A 20,524-nucleotide genomic window follows, 5' to 3' on the forward strand; every position below is an offset into this window, starting at 1 on the left:
AGTAGGCTCCTCGCTCTGAGTACTTCAGTCCAACTGCCCCTTTTCATCAAAGTTTGTCACTTCCATTTATTATTTAATTAAATAATTAAATATTCTTCAATATTCTGCTTCATATATCACTGTCTAGTATGACTGACCTACTTCTAATTCCCCAAAAGCACATAGATATACACACTACTGTGTAATTTGGTCAAGCCATACCTTTTATTCCAAAGAACCTTTGCCCAAACCTTTAATTGACCAACTCATTCTTCAAAGCTCTGTGCAATTAACTACTTGATGTGTTTCCCTAACTCACCCTGGTTGAGTTACAGCAGCCATACCTGTATTCCATTAGCTTCCTAAGCATAATTATACAACAGTGTTTCTCAACCTTGTCCATACATTGTAATCAGGAAGGGAGCTTTGGTCCCATATGCAAAGATTCTGTATTAATTGGGCAGCTTTCTGAATGGGCACTGGACACTTAAAAAGTTGCAGAGTAATGCTAATGAACAGCCAAGGTTGAAAACCAGCTTGCCATGGTTTTATATTATTACATTGAAACTTTCTGTTTTGTGTCTGGACTTTCACTATGGTCATGGTTTATGACATGTTTCTTTGATTTTCCTTAGACCCCAGCACAGAATTACTGGCAGAAGGTTTTTACATGCTTACAGACAGTTGAATATGTGAACTGAACTGACTGATGAAAGCCTAGAAAGAACCTAATTCAAGGAAGTCATGAGGATTTCTCTGAGAGGTGGAATTAGAATAAAAAGAGAATATGAGTAGGCAAGGGCTATTTGGTAAAGATAGATTGATCCTTGAATTATAACATGGTTTGTATATTTCTATGCAGAAAGCAAGTGTGAGAGAAAGCAGTGGAAATTGAAAGCTTCCAGGAAGAGTATAGTTATTTTTGTAGATGGGAAGAAGAGGAAAATCTGGGCTCAGAAGCATTCGAACTCATAAAGGAAGCTGAAACTTGGCCCAGTTAGAGTCTTTAAATTGGAAAGACTAAGTTACCAGTCACATCTCTAACCCAGCGCAAAGCGGCATCTCTTAGGGGGGGGTGCATTGCCACCACTGACTGTTCCCAGTACAAGCAAATCCCACAAAACACAATAATTTATAATGATGCTTATATAACTTAAATGGAAACAAGTGTGAATTGGAAACGTAGGGGATGAAATCCCTAAAATGGCATATATATATATATATATATATATATATATATATATATATATATATACACAAACTCTCTTCTCTACTTCATAAGGAATTTTATTCTTCATTACTTCATTATGTTTTGCTGTTTCCCATACACTCTGATTCTGCTTTCCCTCACTGCTTCTTCCTTTGCAAAAGAGTCCTCTGAGATATTTAATTTGCAGAGCACTGGAGAAAAGATTTAACTGAAAATTGAAGAAGTAAACTGAAACTTAAGCAATGACCTTCCCTTCCTTCAGATATACACACATGCAACAGATTTATATGCCTTATTGTAAACATTCTGCTCCATCTTTCCTCCACCTGCTAAAAGGAATTAAAGAATCTGGTTTTAACAAGAAAGATAAATGCACCAAATGTCACTGAGCCTCAGGGGGATCAGAGATGGTAAAACAAGTGGTTTAATGTTCTGATTTCCTTTTTTCTAATGTATGTACTGAATTATATTTTCAACCCAATCTGAGAGCACACAGCTGAGTCTGGCCTCTGCGTGGGCTAAGGAACATTTGCACAGATGAATCAAGCAGATAAATAATCATCTGTAGGTATGTGAATGGTTTGGAAGGAGTGATGTCAATAGATGAGGATGCAATTTGATTATATTGAGTAAGGACTATTTATGCACAGTGTAACAATGATATTTATATAGCACTGTTTAACAAGTTTCTCAGCTGTTTTCTTTTAAGCCCTTGTTATCTTTATTATTAGCGCTTTTTATAGGTGACCTTCAACATAATAGACCAGCCAGGCTATTAATAAGCACTAATAAGCTTCAAGAGATTGTAATTATGGGCTTCACAAATCTCACAACTTACTGTCATAGATGGATATGAAATTTACTTGAAAACGAGGCAGATTTATAGCAGTTCTGAATGTTGACTCCAATAAGCGGAAGGAAAAGAGAAAAACATCCAAATGAAAGAATTAAAGTTAGAAATCCAGAAAGCAAGCTAGGAAAAGAGGAAGAACGAAAGTGAGGGAGAGAGGAAAGGGAAGAAAGAGAGAGGAAGGAATGAAGAAAGAAGGGAAGGAGGAAAACAAGCTACAAGGTGGAGGATTTAGCTGTATTAGAGAGAAAATGGTGGAGGTGAAATTTAAATGAAGCTGGAAGATTTTGGTAGTCTTTTGATAAGTGGAGAAAAGTAAGGCTCAATGGCACAAAGGTGATTAAATTGAGGAAACATCAAAATTTCAGTTGCAGTTAGTATGAACTCTGCATTTTTGTCACCAGTTCGATTGGCAGCATTGATGCTTTGGGGGTTAACGGGGAAGGACAGTGACGTGGAAGATAAGCTTGACACACAAGCATAGGAATGTGCTCAAGTTCACAGTGGTCTCTTCTTGATTACTGTGTCTAATTACCAAGGCTAAAATGATGCCACTCCTTTACATTTTATTCTTTATACAACAAGAAGGTTTGAAACAGTATTTAAAGAAAATAGTTCTGACAGCTATTGGATGAATAGAATAGAGAAGTAGATATAAAAGCATATCAGGAGAATGTTATAGTAAACCATGCAGATGTTAGTAAGTATAGAGTACTTCCTTACCCACAATTTACCCTTTCTCAGAGAGTAATATTCTAAACAAATTATTGCATAAGTAGACTCCTTTGATATTATTGTAAACTAAGTGTATTTGGAATATATTTAGTATGTTGCGACAGGTTGAGTTATACTCAATGGAGGTAAGTGTGTGTGTTTGTCAATAATTTGTGAATATATAAAATTTGTTAAGTGTTGAATAGGGAAAATATCAGGCAGGAAGACTTCGTAATAATTTAAAATCAAACTCACGCTTGCTAGTGATTTAATATTTAAATGTTTGTCTCTCCATAAATTAAAATATTTCACCATACCCCGATTGCTACTCTCTGACTCATTTACCTAAAATGATACTGTCATCACCTCATTCAACTACCTTCAATACTTCTTCAACTATTTCCCAATAAATCTCTATTCCATAACTCAAAAGTCTAGATTCCTCTTAGTGTTATACTAACCTACATGACCAACTTACTCCTATAATTTTCCACTACAAACCTTTTGGAAAAGCATAAATAGAACATCCCTTTTGCTTTCTTGCTTTCCCTGCACCTATGCTCTCATAGTTCTCCATGCCAGGAGCCCTTTCCTCATACTCTTCCTTGTCGTTTGTAATTTTATCCATGTATCCATTCAGAAATAAAGTGGCTCTTCTTGCATGATGACTTCTGACTATCCTAGAGCATCCTTTACAATTCAGCACTTTTTGTTAGAAAAGTTGCAAACAATGTTAATTTTAATTTATTTAAGCTGGTGTATATATGGTACCAAAAGAGTTTTTTAATAGGATAATAACTAAAACTTTGAACAGGGAAAAAAAATGAAGTTTGGCTGTACCCCCAACACCTACCTCTTATAAATATATTTAGGAGTTTCTTTTATGGATGACATTAAGCCTAGAATTACATAGTATGTACATATGTGTGTGTCTGTTTATTTGGTTCCATATATTAAACAAGCATCTTGCAATGTTAAATTTTGGAACTAATTCATAGGCAGCATTATTAGCTGAGGATAAATACCTTGAGATAGTCTACCCTCCTGTTTTAAAAATATGCTCAGTTATTGTTACCACTTCTCTTACTGTTCAGAATAAACTGAATGCCTAAGTGTTCACAACAGTCATGCACCCAGCAGCCTCAGGCATCTGGATTTTCAGAACTTGCAGAATCCCAGGGTTCTGCCTGGCTGTTGGATCCATGCCTTCCTGACCTGGCATTGAAGCTCTGGCTGTGCCCAATGCTGAAGGTGCTGAAGGCAGTGGGAACTCTCTGATGCAAGGTTCAAAAATGTTTCTTTTCTCAGTAGTTCTCTGAGAGCAGATTTTTCTGCTGGCAGTGAATAACACATACAATTATTAGAAAAACACTGCAAAAATGAGAGATTCCTGACCATTTAATAATCAGTCTAGTTTTGGTAAAAACAGAATAGATCTGTGCAAAAAAAAAAAAAAATAGTTTTCCATCGAATCAGTGACATTCTCATTTTCCTCCATGAATCAGAAGCCTCCAGTAATCCTTCTCAAAATGATCTCTTTTCAAATATGAGCTACTTCTCCTTCTTTCATAACACAAATGCTAATTGAGTAGCTACTTTGACCTTAATTGTGTTTGGCACTAGAGATATTAAAAATATAAGATAAAAAATACCTGAGGATAGGAATTTTGTCTTACTCATATTTTCTGAAGCCCTTTTTAAATATTAACTGACACATGTATACGTGTTGAGTTGAATTGAGTTGAATGAATACAATGTCAATTTAAAAGGGGGCTTAAAATGTATACAGTAAAGGAACACACTGATACCCACTAAAATATGTGTCCACTATTTTGGGTCAATTTTCTACATCTCTGTTAGTATATCCTTAGGCAGCATAGTGCTATCTAGATGGTGGAATTAAATTTTAATTTTCATCTTCATATCATAACAAATTCTGGTAAGTATTTTTGTAGTGTGCTGAAAGGTATATTTACTTCTTTTAAGGCTATCAGTTGCTAATATTTGAGCAGTCCTTTAATCTAGTTTATTGGAGTTTATCCTATGCATGCACTTTTATAAAAGAGTCACAAATTGGACCTATTTCCTGGTTCACTGCTTTAGAGATTTTTGGGGAAATATGTACACTCAATTAAAGTGTTGCTTACAACCCAGAATTTGTATTTCAAGTCACTTTCCAGCTGTTTTATTGTTTGCTTATTCGTGGCCACATCAGGGAAAGTGAATGATACTGAACCAATTATGAAATCATATGTCACTCTACTGGTGATGAAAAATGGGCTAGACACAAAATGTCATCAACTCTACTAAGAACAGACATTCCATCAACCTTAGGAACTGAGTTAAGTATTTCTAGGCAGCCAGACTTGCTTAATGGCTGTCAGGTGTGCACTGAAAATTTGGTCCTCCCCAAGGGGATTGGTAATAATCTATGAAGATTTAAATGGGTGTACCTTTCAACATGCAGAGATCATTTGGGAACATCCTCAGCCTGGTACTCTGTCATTTGGGTATTCAGGGGATTACAGTGATTGAGCAAGGCTTTCCTTCTGGACCACAGACCATAGAAGCACTTGTAGGGTCTTTCACATTCATCAGTTTTCTTCAGACTGAAACAAGTAAAAGAATAAACAAACAGTTACAGGAGGACCAAAATGATATCATACTCTTATGGGAAAAAGCCTATAGACATTTAAAATAAATACAACACTCCAGAGCTTCCTGCCCTAGCCTGAAGGAGCAAAAAAATGTCTTTGGAAATAACTGTTTGTGCTATCTAAACTCTAAGCTACATTTTAATGTTCATATGTCTTTCTGGAAGCCAGAATGCCTCTATGTTTCCCTTTATAATTAGAGGAAGAAAGAATGGAGGATTTTTAATCAACCTAGGTAGTGGCAATGAGAGAGGAATTTTAGAGTCTATAAGTCATATATTGCATTTATTTTATGAAGATACAGAAAGGAAGAAAGAAACATTAGGAAAAGGCTTATTCTCATGTGCATGTACAAAATAAATATTTGTCAGAAGGCTTAAGGCAAAATTTGAATCCTACATTTGTTTTATCTAATTGGTTCTACATTCTTTCTTGCACAGTTCAGACGTAATCCAAAAATGAAAAAGTAGAAAATACCACAATGACAGGCCTTCAGAAACATAATTTGTTATGATCAAAGCAGTAATATTTATAGCATAAACTCTTGAATATATGTTACTATGTTCCTAGCTCTCTAATATTTACCATAATATTTTACATTATTTTCATGACACATTATGGAATAGGTACTATTTCGGTCCCTATATTTTGCAGAGAAGCAAACTGAGGTTCAGAAAATATAAGTAATCTGCCTAAATTGTACAGCTAACGAGGTAAAGACAGGATTTGAATCCAGGCCATGAATGTCCAAAAGCTGTGCCTTACCCTCAAAACATAGATTATCTTTTCGTATTAATCGATGAGATAATTCTATTCTTATATGGAGAACCCAAAATTTGACTGAAAAAAAAAACCTGTCTCATATGTATAAATTGGCATCTATTCTCTTTCTTTGAAATATTTTTAGAACCTACATTAAACTTGTAATATTTAGCAGCTGTGATTTTAAAACCAAGTCAGTATTTTTCTTTTTTGTTTTATTCTTTTAAAAAATAGTTATTGAGCACCATGCAATCTAACAGGTACTGAAGAAACTGATGAAATAAACATAACCCAATCTTCATGGAATCTCCTAAGAAAGGCAGAAATAAGCACAAATTTAGGCACATATTGTATCAGAAAGGATTGTTGGGAAAATGTAACACTTGAGCAAATTTAAGGAAAGTTTCTGCAGGAAGGTTTCTCAATGGAGGTTGCATTTCAGATGTTGTTTAGGTCGTTCTGATTGTGGCTCAGCAGAAACTAATCTGACTGGTATCCATGAGGATGTGGGTTCAATCCCTAGCCCTTGCTCAGTGGTTTAAGGATCCTGCTTTGCCGTGAGCTGTGGTGTAGGTTGCAGATATGGCTTAGATCCCATGTTGTTGCTATGGCTGTGGTGTAGACCAGCAGTTGTAGCTCCAATTGGAGTTAGCTGGGAATTTTGGTAGTTACCTTATCAAAAGGCACAACAGGAGTTCCCGTCGTGGCCCCGTGGTTAACGAATCCGACTAAGAACCATGAGGTTGTGGATTCGATCCCTGGCCTTGCTCAGTGGGTTAAGGATCTGGCGTTGCCGTGAGCTGTGGTGTAAGTTGCAGATGCAGCTCGGATCCCGAGTTGCTGTGGCTCTGGCATAGGCCGGTGGCTACAGCTCCCATTCAACTCCTAGCCTGGGAACCTCCATATGCCGCGGGAGTGGCCCAAGAAATGTCAAAAAGACAAAAAAAAAAAAAAAAAAAAAAAGGCACAACAGAGTCACTTGCAACCACCTTGTTGCTTAAGTCAGTGTAAGCCTCATCCTGTAGTTATCCTGACTTCCTCATCATTTATTTTCCTTGATCGCCTCATCACCTCTCCCCCACCCTACACTCTGGTCTGTCCTTCTCAGTCTCCTTGGTAAATATTTTCCCCTATAACCACAGGTTAGGTGTTAGTAATCCTGTCTCATTTCCACTGTCATTCTGTTTTTTTCTAGGTGAGTTCATCCACTCCTATTCATTCAGTTAGCATTGCTGTAGTGAAAACACCAACATCTAGTCCGTGTCCTGTATCTGAAAGCATTTTGTTCCTCAATAGCTTAAACCAGACCTCTGAGCATCACCCTTGGTGTCTATTTCTCCACCTCTCTTCCCCATTTCTAATCAGTCACCATGTCCTAAATACTAGAACTTTATATTTACATAAGTATTACTGCTTTTATTCCCACCTGTCATTACCTATCATCTTGTGTCTAGACTACAAAGACATCCTCAAACTCTCTTCTGTGGGTTTAGTCTTTTATCACCTAATCATTACTTTCTGAAGACTCAAAAATATTCTTTTAAAAGCTCAGATCTTTTAATGCTACAATTTGCCTAAAAATCTTCATAAGCATTCTATGGTCTAACATATTTTAAAAACTATCACAGCTATATTAATTAGAAATAGTTCGGTTAGTTACATGTTTTAGGAATCAACTCAAACTGGTTTTAGCAGAGAGGAGTTATTTGTTGGCCATCACAACTGAAACGTTCCAGGATGACTTTCAACAATCCCTGATTTAGATATTTAATCAATTAATTTGTGTTTTTCAATAGGTCTTTACTCTCTGCTTGCTTTATTGTCGAGAAGTTCCTTCTTCAAAAGAAAATAAAGGGTAACACCAAAAGCAGCAGGTTTAGTCAACCAGTTTAAAATGCAGAACATAAATAGTTACTTTCTTTCCAAATTGTTCCAATAAAAGTCTAGTTTAATTCACACATACTTTTTAACAGACTGGGATAAGAGCCCACTACAAAACCTTGGGAATGAAGATGAACTCACTTAAATCCATGGGCTGAGATTAAGAAAATATTGTCCATTGAAAAGTAAGGATACTGCTTCTAATAAACAGGTGTTAACATTCAACAGGAAAATTGCTAGATGTCCATGATCTTGTATTTGCTCAGGTGTCTAGCCTTTCTCCTACTTACACTTACTGCCCTTTCTCTCATCTTGCATCCATAATGAGTTATTTGCTGATTCCCAAATATGTCTCTTAGATGCAGATGTTCACAAACACCTTTATATTTATCAGAAACAATTTTTTTCCTCTCAAACCCCTAAACTTCCTTTATGTCACTGTTTTGACAACACCTGTTCCAAGAAGCCTTCTTAGCCCCCTATTTATGGCTTAGCTGCTGCTCTCCTGTCACCCCTTCATATGTCTTAAGGTCAGGCCTAGTTTCTTATCCACCTCTGTGTCCCTTGAACTCAGCAAAAATAAAATAAAATACGTACTCAAAAATAAGAATAAATAACCTTGGATAATTACTAAGCAGTCCAGAATTTCTGTATTTACAACTTCTCTGTAACAACACACTACTAACAAGGTTGTCTTGTGCATTTACAGAGACAATATTCATAAAGTATTTAATCCAGTTCTTTACGTAGCTAGAAGCTATGTAACTGTTTTGTTTCTTCCCTCCATTAAAATTGAAATCTGTTTATTCATACAATGAAGCTAAACCCCTGTAATATTATAAAGTGTTATTTATTTTTGTATAGCAGAGTTCTACAAATTTAGGCATGGTGCAGGCCAAACTGAGCACACTGCCTATTTTAGTTTTACAATTTTTAAGTGGTTACATTTAAAATAGTTATATATTTATCTACATAATATCCTTGATGTTGTCTCTTGTCTCCCAAAGCCTAACATTTTTGCTAGACAATCCTTTAAGAAAAAGTTTGCTGACTCTGTCCTAGAATAGACCATATTTAATTTATTTGGGATTTAGAATTAGAATTCAGCAACTGGAGTTCCCATCGTGGCTCGGTGGTTAACAAATCCAACTAGGAATCAGGAGGTTGTGGGTTTGATCCCTGGCTTTGCTCAGTGGGTTAAGGATCCAGTATTGCGGTGAGCTGTGGTGTAAGTTGCAGACACGGCTCGGATCCTTTGTTAATATGGTTGTGGCTGTGGCCGGTGGCTACAGCTCCAATTAATCCCTTAGCCTGGGAACCTCTATGTGCCGTGGTTGTGGCTTTAGAAAAGACAAAAAAAAAAAGAAAGAATTCAGCAACCCTTTAGAGGGTCGGTCATGGTGACTACTGAAGTCCTACTATTTCAGCTTATGATTTCTTTTCAATTCATCTTAACATAGGCTTATAAGTCAAATTATTAAAAGGCTAAAAACTTAATAATTATGTTCTGAAGCAGTGATTGCATCATGGATCTTTTGGAAAATCCAGAGTTTCTTTTCAGATACATGCCTATACACAAATATATTGAAATTTTCAAAGATTTCAACAGAATCTCACCTCACTGCTTCCTGTCTGTGGGCTGTGTAAAGATTCAGGTACCATTAATTTAGAATTGCTACTTTGTTTCTGTTGCCAAAAATTTAGTTGTTTATTAAGAATGATGATAAATGTAAAATCCATAGAAACAGAAATTCGCTATTTGCATTATCTGTCTATTTTCTTTTTAGGGAGAGGAAGTGATCTGGCCTTAATCAGAAATTGGTTGACAGATAGAAGTTGATTTTAGTTGCTATTTTTCCTTCAGTGGCAAGGTATTTTTCCAAAGTAAATTATAAATACGGTGTATATAGGAAGTTATATTATGATTCTTCAATTGAATTGCCATCCCTCATCTTTCATTTAAATGTTGGGGAAGCAAAATATTCATGTCAAAATAAAACTCTTGATAAAGCTTTTAGGATTGTACTTAATGCTCTCCAACCTCATATGTTTGGCTCCATTCTCTGAAGCTAAAAATAGCTAACAAATGGCTTTCTAGCACTGCCTGAGTTTTATTGTATTTCTGTTCTGCTTGTAGGCGTACATGATATAGAGAGATGACATCATAGCTATTAAATCTTTCTCTCATTAAGAAACTTATTTTAAGTTTTTCTTAGTCAGAGGTACTTTTAGTTTTTCTTAGTCAGAGGTACTTTTGTTTCATCTTATCCACACTCTGCATATTGTAGGATAAAAACATATACTGAAAAGCCCTACAAAGATGAAATTAGGAAAGGCAAAATATCTGGAATAAATGTTTGAATTCTGATACACACACATTTACTGAAGCACAAGAATATTTCTTGGTATGTCTGTACACACCCTGGTGGATATACACATTTGCTTCCCAATGTCAGAATTCTTTTGACTTCTACTTGAGCAGACTCTGAGAATTTCAGAGGAATGTTCTAAAATATAATTTACTCTGACTTCTCCCTGTCCCATGGGAGAACTGAGGAAGATGAATTTTAGATGAAACAAGTTTTCTAGATATAAGAAGAGATCTTCATTTTGTGGTACCTTGAATGAATAGAAATTGGGGGAAGCTGACAATTTCTGTGAGCTACAGGAGGGCTGATGAACCTCATTCCTGGCTTCATGGAAGCATAGAAGGCATCTGAGAGAACAGGACTGTGCCCTGTGGGGCTGGCCACTCACCCTTAGTCCTAACACTATTTTAAAGTTATGACACAGCCTTTGCAATTCAATGCTTATTTGTTTGAGGGAAATTTCAGTGAAGTATCCTGGAAGGTCCCTAGGAGGTATTAAGATAAAAGCAAGCAAGCATTTGCCATCCAATGATATAGAGGATGTATTTCATGAATCATTCTAATAAACTACATGATAGATTTCCTAAAATTAAAAGCAGAAATCTGCCCTCAAACCATAGTAGCAAATGTGTCCCAGAATGAAAGTAGGAATCCTTGCAGAAGAAATTTTATTGCACACCAACCTCAGTACCTCCTTAAGAACAACACAGTTTGACCATTATATTTAGGATTGCTTATTTTTACCCCTGAAGATATCCAACTTATGGCAAAGTCAGTTTTTTGGTGTTTTAATTCTTCTGTATATAATTCCAGTAGAAACCCTGACCCAAAATGTTACTCCTTACTTCTTGGGTTTTCAATCAGAGACTGATTGGATGTTACTTATAGTAACTTGGTTCCTATTCCCTTGCTTCAACATAGAAATAATTCAAGAAAACTTAAATCAGTGTGATGACTGGCCCAGTGTAAGCACATTGTCAAATAGTATCCTGAAATGATGAGTGAAAAGCTAGAGACTGAAAATAGAGACAGACTCTATTACCTGCTCCTCCAAAAAAACCCCAAAAAACAGATTTTCGTAAAAATAATCTTTTAAAAAATTTTTAATAGAAGATTAAATAATTTTCATCATCTTTAATATTACGTGGGTAAATGTCTGATATGTTATTGAAAAATATGTATTGAAATTTAATTAAAAACACTTTTGGAACTGGAAAAGGACAATTTTAGTTATTTGGAAATTAATTTATCCAGAACACTTTATACTCCAGATATGTCACATAGGGTGGTGTCAGTATACTAAAAAAAAAAAAAAAAAAAAAAAAAAAACACATGTTAGAAAGCAGGATTAAAAAGAAGGATCATATTTTGATAGTTTATTTGATGTAATACAGTAGATAACTTGGATTTCCTGATGTAATTAGTCTTGAAAGCTAAATGAGATGTTAGTATTTTAAAATTCAAGGCTCGTTCAGTACTATTTTGAAAAAGCAAAAAAAAAAAGAAGCAAATTAAAGAGATCTATTAATCCTCATCTCTGAACTTTAATGCCCTTTAATGTAAACAGTGAGTGGTTATGTTACTAACCTACATCTTACTTTCAAAGTAAAGAACTCCTCTCATATTTTTTTGAGAAACTCATGTTGAGAAGTAAAGTGACATTTTTGAGAGTCAGAGAACACAGGTGAAGAGAGAGACAGTCCAGACTTTGTGTTTCTTTAGAGTATTCTCTTGTCAAAAACAATTTTTGACTTTTGCTAAAATTATCTATTTAGCTGTGCCTGGGACTTCAGTTTCACTCAATTTCTCCCCACTATCATTTAAATGCCTTTGTCATTTTTGTAATTTGTAACTGTGATTAGTAAGTATATAGAACATTTATTTAATAATGTTCAGGGATTAAATAATTAATATCCAATAAATAAATGTAATTGCCAATAAATACCAATCACTTTTTCAGAATGGCTACAATCTTTAGATAGCACTGAAATTTAGTGAAGATACTAAATAAAATTTACAAATATTTTAGAAAGCATTTAACGGTAATGTATCTCTTAAAGCCGAACCTCTTCCACTGATTTATGCATTTATCTGTGATGAATGTGTGTGTAGTAGGATAGATGATTAACTCTAGGTAGTCATGAAACATGCCCTTAACACACTGACTTTTGAAATATATTCAGTGTGTATATGTTTTTGGTAAGAGTATATTTGAATAATCTCAATGGTAAATAATTTAAAAATTAATTTTATGTGAAAGCTAACATATGTTTCAAACCTTGTTCACCCTCTCAATTATTTATATTCATTACTGTATCCCCCCATCTTCCCTTTCGTTCTCAGCATATAATCTTTACCAGAAAACAATTGGCAATTTCTTATAAAGACAAACATGCACTTACATTTTAACCCAGCAATCCCACTCATGAAATTTTACTGTAAAAGAATGAAAACATATATTCACACATGAAAATTTCCATGAATGTTCATTGTACCTTCATTTGTAATATCACACACCTAGAAACAGTCCATATGTTCTTCAGTGGATGAATGAATAAACCAATAATGGTTCATTCACAATGTGGACTTGTACTCAGCAAAAAAACAAATTAAAAAAAAGGGGGTCAAATTACTGATAACAAAAAATAATTATTGATAATAAAAAATTTGGATGAATCTCAAGGGCATTATGTTGAATAAAAAAAAAAGAATCTCAAAGTTTACATGTTGTATGATTCCATTTATATAATATTCTTGATAAGATAAAACTATAGTTACGAAGAGAGACCAGTGATTGTCAGGCGTTAGGATGAGGAGAGGAGTTTGTGACTATGAAAGAATTGCCTGTGGAAATTTCTTTGGGATCATGGCTCAGTTTTGTTTCCTGATCTGTGGTGGTATTTACATTAATCTATACATGTGATAAAAATTGAATGTAGGGGGTGCATGTATCTTTTTCAATGAAAGTTTTGTCTGGATGTATGCCCAGGAGTGGGATTGCTGTGCCATATGTTTAGTTTTCTGAGGTACCTCCATATTGTTTTCCATAGTGTATGTACCAATTTACATCCCACCAACAGTAGAAAGAGGGTACCCTTTTCTCCACACCCTCTCCAGCATTTGTGATTTGTTGACTTGTTAATGATGGCTATTTTGACCAGTGTCAGCTGGTACCACATTGTAGTTTTGATTTTCATTTCTCTAATAATTAGTGATGTTGAGCATTTTTTCATGTACCTATTGGTCATCTTTATATCTTATTTGGAGAAATGTCTCTTCATTTCAAGTGGGTTGTTGTTTTTTTTGCTATTGAGTTGTATATGTTGTTTGTATATTTTAGAGATAAAGCCCTTGTCCGTTGTGTTGTTTGAAACTATTTTCTCCCATTTTGTAGGTTGTTTTTTTTTTTTTTTTTTTTTTTGGTTTTCTTGGCTGTGCAAAAGCTTGTAAGTTTGATTAGGGCCCACTGATTTATACAACAGTTGAAATCTAAGTAGCTGTAATTTCGTAGGTAGTATGTACCAATGCCAATTTCCTGGTTTTGATAATCATGCTTTGATTATATATGATGCTAACAATCAGGAGAAGCTATGTAAATGGTCGCAGGAACTCTACTATTTTTTGCAACTCCCATGTAAATCTTTACTTTAAAAATATTTTTTAATTAGAAGCTTTCATGTAGCACTCTCTTAATTTCTTATCATGAAGCATAATACAAGTCTCTGGCACCTGTACCCATGCTATTTTCCTTCTATTCTGTTGCAATAGGGCACATGCCTCTTTCCATCTATAACCAGGCCCTTCAAAATGGCTTTGCATTCCATTTATGTACAATTTATCAGCATTCTAACACTATTATTATATATATATTTTGCTCTCAGCTGGATCCTACCAGTGAATTTCTTAATTTGCCTAGGAAACCTACCCTTAAAAAAATGTACTTCCTTCATTTGACATCACATCCTTTTCCAGCCACATGCTATCAGTTTTTTTTTCCCATTAATAAAGGAGGCCCCTAGTCAAAGCCAGACTTCCCAGTGTGTAAATGTATATGCTCACAGGACCTACTTTCTCACCTACCTTTGAATTCTACCTACATCAGTGTTTATGGAGGTATTCACTGTTCATGAAAGGAAGACTTGTAGAGAAAGATTATCAACATTCACACCAAGACATCCAGTGGAACTCTACACACAGCCTACTATAGGTCTTATTTTATATGTGTTTGTGTGATTATTTGATTGATATCCATCTTGTAACTAGACTAATATCAGAGATTCTCTCTCTCTTTTTGTTTTAAATTACAACAGTACTCTCAAACATGGAATAAACCAAATATCTAAGCCTAAAATTAGCATCTATACATAATCATACAAAAATATAATTCTCTAGTTCAAGAAATTTGTTGCTGCAGTGACATATTATTTGAAATATCCACAGGTATCAAGTGCATCTCAAGAGGCATGTTCAAAACTGAACTCAGAATGCTTTCCTTAAAACTTATCCTTGCCTAATGCTCCTTTATTTTAAGAAATAGCTCCACTCTTGTATATAAATATCCCTCCAAAACTATACTAGTTGTTTCTCCTAAACTCATAGGATAAGAAAAATAGAAGCCAATGAAGAAGCTCAGGAACCATTCCCAGTTAAAAGAACAGGAGAATTCACCTGAAGCAGGAAACAATGAAACAGAACTCTTCAGTCTAATAGACACCAAGTTCAAAAAGGAGATAGTGAAAATAATGAGGAGTTAAGAGAGAGTATGAAAGAATTAAGAGCAGATATGAACAGTAATGTAGATTACTTTTGAAAGGAACTAGAAAATTGAGGAGACAAGAAAAATTAGAAAATTCACTTGTGGAGACATATGTTGACTCAAAGGCACAGAAGAGCAAAATGAATAATGCAGAGGAATGAATAAGAGACTTGGAAGATAGAATAATGGAAATCACCCAATCAGTACATCAGGTAGAAAATGAAATGAAAATACATGAAAGCAATATAGGGGATCTCTGGGATAATATAAAGATTCCAGAAGAAGAAAAAGAAAAGGAGATTGAAAATATATTTGAAGAAATATAGCTGAAAACTTTCCAAACCTAAAGGAAACATATCAAGATATAGGAAGCACAGAGGGCCCCAAACAAGTTGAACCCAAGAAGACCTCCTCCAAAACATATTATAATACAAACGGCAGAAGTTAAAGATGAGAGGATTCTAAGGCAGCAAGACAAAAACAAAGCGTTAATTATAAGGGCACCCCCATAAGGCTATCAGCTGATTTCTCTACGGAAATACTGCAGGCCAGAAGAGAGTGGTGAGAAGTGGCACCCAGAGCATTTAGCAGTGGCAGCAGGAAGTTGTGTGCATTTCCAGGGGAGTGAGAGAAACAATGAGTGGTGAATGGTTGTGGTGTCCTCCTCCGCATCAATCCCTGAGGTTACTGGGGCTGCAGGTGGTTCCTGTTCACAGAACTCTACTGGTGGTATGCCATGCCCAGCTCTGGAGTCTGAGATGGCTGTGTTGCTTGGCTCTACTGCCAGTAGCCTATGCAAGAGATGCCCCCACTGCCCATAGCCCACCCAAGAGGAGCCCTGCCACCCATAGCCTGTGCAGTGCCTTGCTTCTCCTGGGGGTCCAGGCCTCCTCCCAGTTTCCCTCAGCTTCAGTGTTCTGCTCCTCAGCATGTGGAAAAAGATATTTCAAAGCCCATAAAAAAAGACAAAGAAGAACACTATTTTATGATTAAAGCATTAGTTCAAGAAGAGGATATTACACTCGTCAATATATACGCCACTAATATAGGAGCATCTAAATACATACAACAGATGCTAACAGACAAAAAAGGAGAAATTGATGGGAATACAATAATAGTAGGAGACTTTAACACCCTACTCACATCAATGAACAAATTCTCTGGACAGAAAATCAGTAAGGCAACAGAGATCCTAAATGATACAATAGAAAAGTTAGAATTAATTGATATTTTCAGGACATTTCATCTAAAAAAACCGAAACAAAATATACATTCTTTTCAAGTATACGTGGAATATTCTCAAGGCTTGACCACATACTAGGGCACAAAACTAACCTCAACAAATTGAAGAGTAGAGAAGTTATTTCAAACATCTTCTCTAACCACAGTGGCATGAAACTAGAAATCAACCACGAGAAAAGAAATGAGTAAAAACTGACTGAATGGAGACTAAACAACATGTTACTAAAAAAATCAATGGGTCAACAAGGAAATCAAAAGGGAAATCAAAAAAAAACACTTTGAGACAAAAGATAATGAAAACACAACCATTCAAAATATATGGTATGCTGCAAAAGCAGTTCTTAGAGGGAAGTTCATAGCAATACAAATCTTCCTCAGAAAAGAAGAAAAATCTCAAATATACAACTTAACCTACAACCTAAAACATTTAGAAAAAGAACAAATAAAACCTAAAGTCAGCAAAGGGAAGAAAATCATAAAGATCAGAGAGAAAATCAATAAAATAGAGATAAAAAACAATAGAAAAAATCAATAAAACCAAGAGATTGTTCTTCAAAAGGGTAAACAAAATTGACAAACCTCTGGCCAGACTCACCAAGAAGAGGAGAGAAAGAACCCAAAAAAATAAGAAATTAAAGAGGAGAAATCTCAACAGATATTGTAGAAATACAAAAGAAAATAATAAGAGAACACTATGAAAAATTATAGGCCAACGAATTTGACAACCTAGAAGAAATGGACAACTTTCTAGAGACATAGAGTCTGCCAAAACTGAATCAAAAAGAAACAGATCCATTGAACAGACCAATCACTAGAAATGAAATTGAATATGTAATAAAAACATTCCCTACAAACAAAAGTCCAGGACCAGATGGCTTCACAGGCAAATTCTACCAAACATACAAAGAACTTATACCCATCCTTCTTACACTGTGCCAAAAGTTTGAAGAAGAGGGAATATTCCCAAAGACATTCTATGAAGCCACCATCATCCTAATACCAAAAACAGACAAAGATACTACCAAAAAAGAAAATTATAGGCCAATATCTTTGATTAATATAGACACAAAAATTCACAACAAAATTTTAGCCAACTGGATCCAACAACACATGAAAAAGATCATGCACCACAACCAAGGGAGATTCATCCCAAGTTCACAAGGATGGGTCAACATGTGCAAGGCAATCAATGTCATATACCTCATTAACAAAAGAAAAGTCAAAACCCACATGATCATCTCAGTTAGATGCAGGAAAAGCATTTGACAAAATCCAACATCTCTTCATGATTAAAACTCTTGCCAAAGTGGGTATACAGGGAACATACCTTAACAAAACAAAAGTCATTTATGACAAAACCATGGCCAATATAATACTCAACAGAGAAAAGCTGGACGCCTTCTTGCTGAATTCTGGAACAAAACAAGGATTCCCACTCTCACCACTTTTATTCAACCTGTAATTGGAAGTCCTAGTCATAGCAATCAGACAAGCAAAAGAAATAAAACATATGCAAATTGGAAGACAAAAGGTAAAATTTTCACTCTATGCAGATGACATGATACTATATATAGGAAACCCTAAGGACTCCACACAAAAACTACTCAAACCTATCAACAAATTCAGCAAAGTAGCAAGATACAAGATTAACATTCAGAAATCAGTTGCATTTCTGTTTACAAACAGTGAACTATTAGAAAGGAACATAAAAATGCAATATTTTTAAAATTGCACCCCCAAAAGTGAAATATCTAGAAATAATCATGAGTAAGCAGGTGAAAGAATATGCTGAGAACTATAAAACATTCATCAGGGAAATTAAAGGGGATTCAAAGAAATGGAAAGCTATTCCATGCTCCTGGATTGGAAGAATAAGTATCGTTAAAATGGTCATACTACCCAAAGAAATTTGCAGATTTAATGCAATTCCTGTCAAATTACCCATGACATTTTTCACAGAACTAGAACAAATAAAATTTATATAGAACCATAAAAGACCTAGAATAGCCAAAGCAATCCTGAGGAAATTAAAACAAGTGGGAGGCATAATTCTCCCAGACTTCAGGTAATATTATAAAGCTACAATAATCAAGACAGTGTGATACTGGTACAAAATCCACAGACCAGTGGAACACATTAGAGAAGCCAGAAATAAACCAAGATACCCATGGTAAGTTAATCTTTGACAAAGGAGGCAAGAATATAAAATTGGAAAAAGACAGTCTTTTCAGTAGGTGGTACTGTAAATCAATGAAACTGGAACACACCCTCAAACCATATACAAAAATAAACTCAAAATAGCTAAAGTCTTCTTTTTTTTCTTTCTTTCTTTCTTTTCTTTTCTTTTTCTTTCTTTTCTGTGTGTGTGTGTGTGTGTGTGTGTGTGTGTGTATGTCTTTATAGGGCTGCACCTGCAGCACATGGAGGTTCCCAGGCTAGGGGTCTAATCGGAGCTGTTGCTGCTGACCTATGTCAGAGTCACAGCAATGCCAGATCCACGCTGCATCTGTGACCTATACCACAGCTCACAGCAATGCTGGATCCTTAACCCAATGAGTGAGGCCAGGGATTGAACCTGCAACCTCATGGTTCCTAGTCAGATTCATTTCTGCTGTGCCACCATGGAACTCCTAAAGTCTTAAACATAAGAAAAGACAACATAAAACTCCCAGAAGAGAATGTAGGCAAAACATTATTTTACCTCAACCATACAAATGTTTTCTTAGGTCAGTCTCCCAAGGCAATAGAAATAAAAACAAAAATAAACCAATGGGCCCTAATCAAACTTATAAGATTTTGCACAGCAAAGGAAACCATAACAACAACAAAAAAAGATGATGTATGAAATGGGAGAAAATAATTTCAAACAATGCAACTGACAAAGGCTTAATTTCTAAAATACACAAACAACTTATACAACTCAACAGCGAAAAAGAAACAACCCACTTAAGGGCAGAAGACCTGAATTGACATTTCTTCAAAAAAGATGTATGGATGGCCAACAGGCATATGAAAAAATGCTCAACATTGCTAATTATTAGAGAAGTGCAAATCAAAACTACTATGAGATTACCACCTCACACCAGTCAGAATGACCATAATTAATAAGTCCACAAATAACAAATGCTAGAGAGTGTGTGGAGAAAAGGGTACCCTCCTACACTCTTGTTGGAAATGTAAAGTGGTACAACCACTATGGAAAACAGTACAGAGGTTTCTCAGAAAACTAAATATAGAACTACCATATAATCCAACAATCCTACTTCTGGACACATATCTGGACAAAACCTCCCTTGAAAAAGATACATGCACCTATATATTCATTGCAGCACTATTCACAATAGGCAAGACATGGAAACAAACTAAATGTCCATCAACAGATGAATGGAATAGGAAAATGTGGTACATATATATGATGAAATACTACTCAGCCATAAAAAGAAAAAATACGTCATTTGCAGCAATATGGACGGAACTAGAGATTTTCATACTAAGTAAATCTGAATGAAAAAGACAAATAACATATGATATCACTTATATGTGGAATCTAATATATGACACAAATGACCTGTGTACAGAAAAGAAACAAATTCATGTACATGGAGAATAGACTTGTGGTTGCTGGAGGGGAGGGGCAGGAATAGAATGGACTGGGAGTTTGGGGTTTGTAGAGGCAGACTATTGCATTTGGTTTGGATAAGCAATGAGATCCTACTGTGTAGTAAACAGAACTATGTCCAGTCATTTGTGATGGTACATGATGGAGGATAAAGTGAGAAAAAGAATGTATGTATATGTATAACTGGGTCACTTGGCTGTATAGCAGAAATTGAAAGAACGTTGTCAATCAGGAATAATGAAATATTTTTTAAAAGACAGGTACACACACACACAGGAAAGGCCATGTGTGTACACAGAAAGACAGTGGACATCTACAAGCCAAGGAGAGAGGCCTTAGAAGAAGCCAACCCTGCCAGCACCTTGATAGTGGGCTTATAGGATCCAAAAGTTATTGGCAATACATTTTTTGCTGTTTAAGCTACCAAGTCTATGGTCCTTTGTAGGGCAACGTTAGTAAATGATTACATTGTTCCTTTCTCTATAGGT

The sequence above is a fragment of the Sus scrofa genome, chromosome 9 (assembly GCF_054392235.1).
Source record: "Sus scrofa isolate SSC_HxYL_T2T_F1_AM1 chromosome 9, Sscrofa_HxYL_maternal_Yorkshire_Landrace_v2.0, whole genome shotgun sequence".
In the NCBI taxonomy this organism is placed as follows: Eukaryota; Metazoa; Chordata; class Mammalia; order Artiodactyla; family Suidae; genus Sus; species Sus scrofa.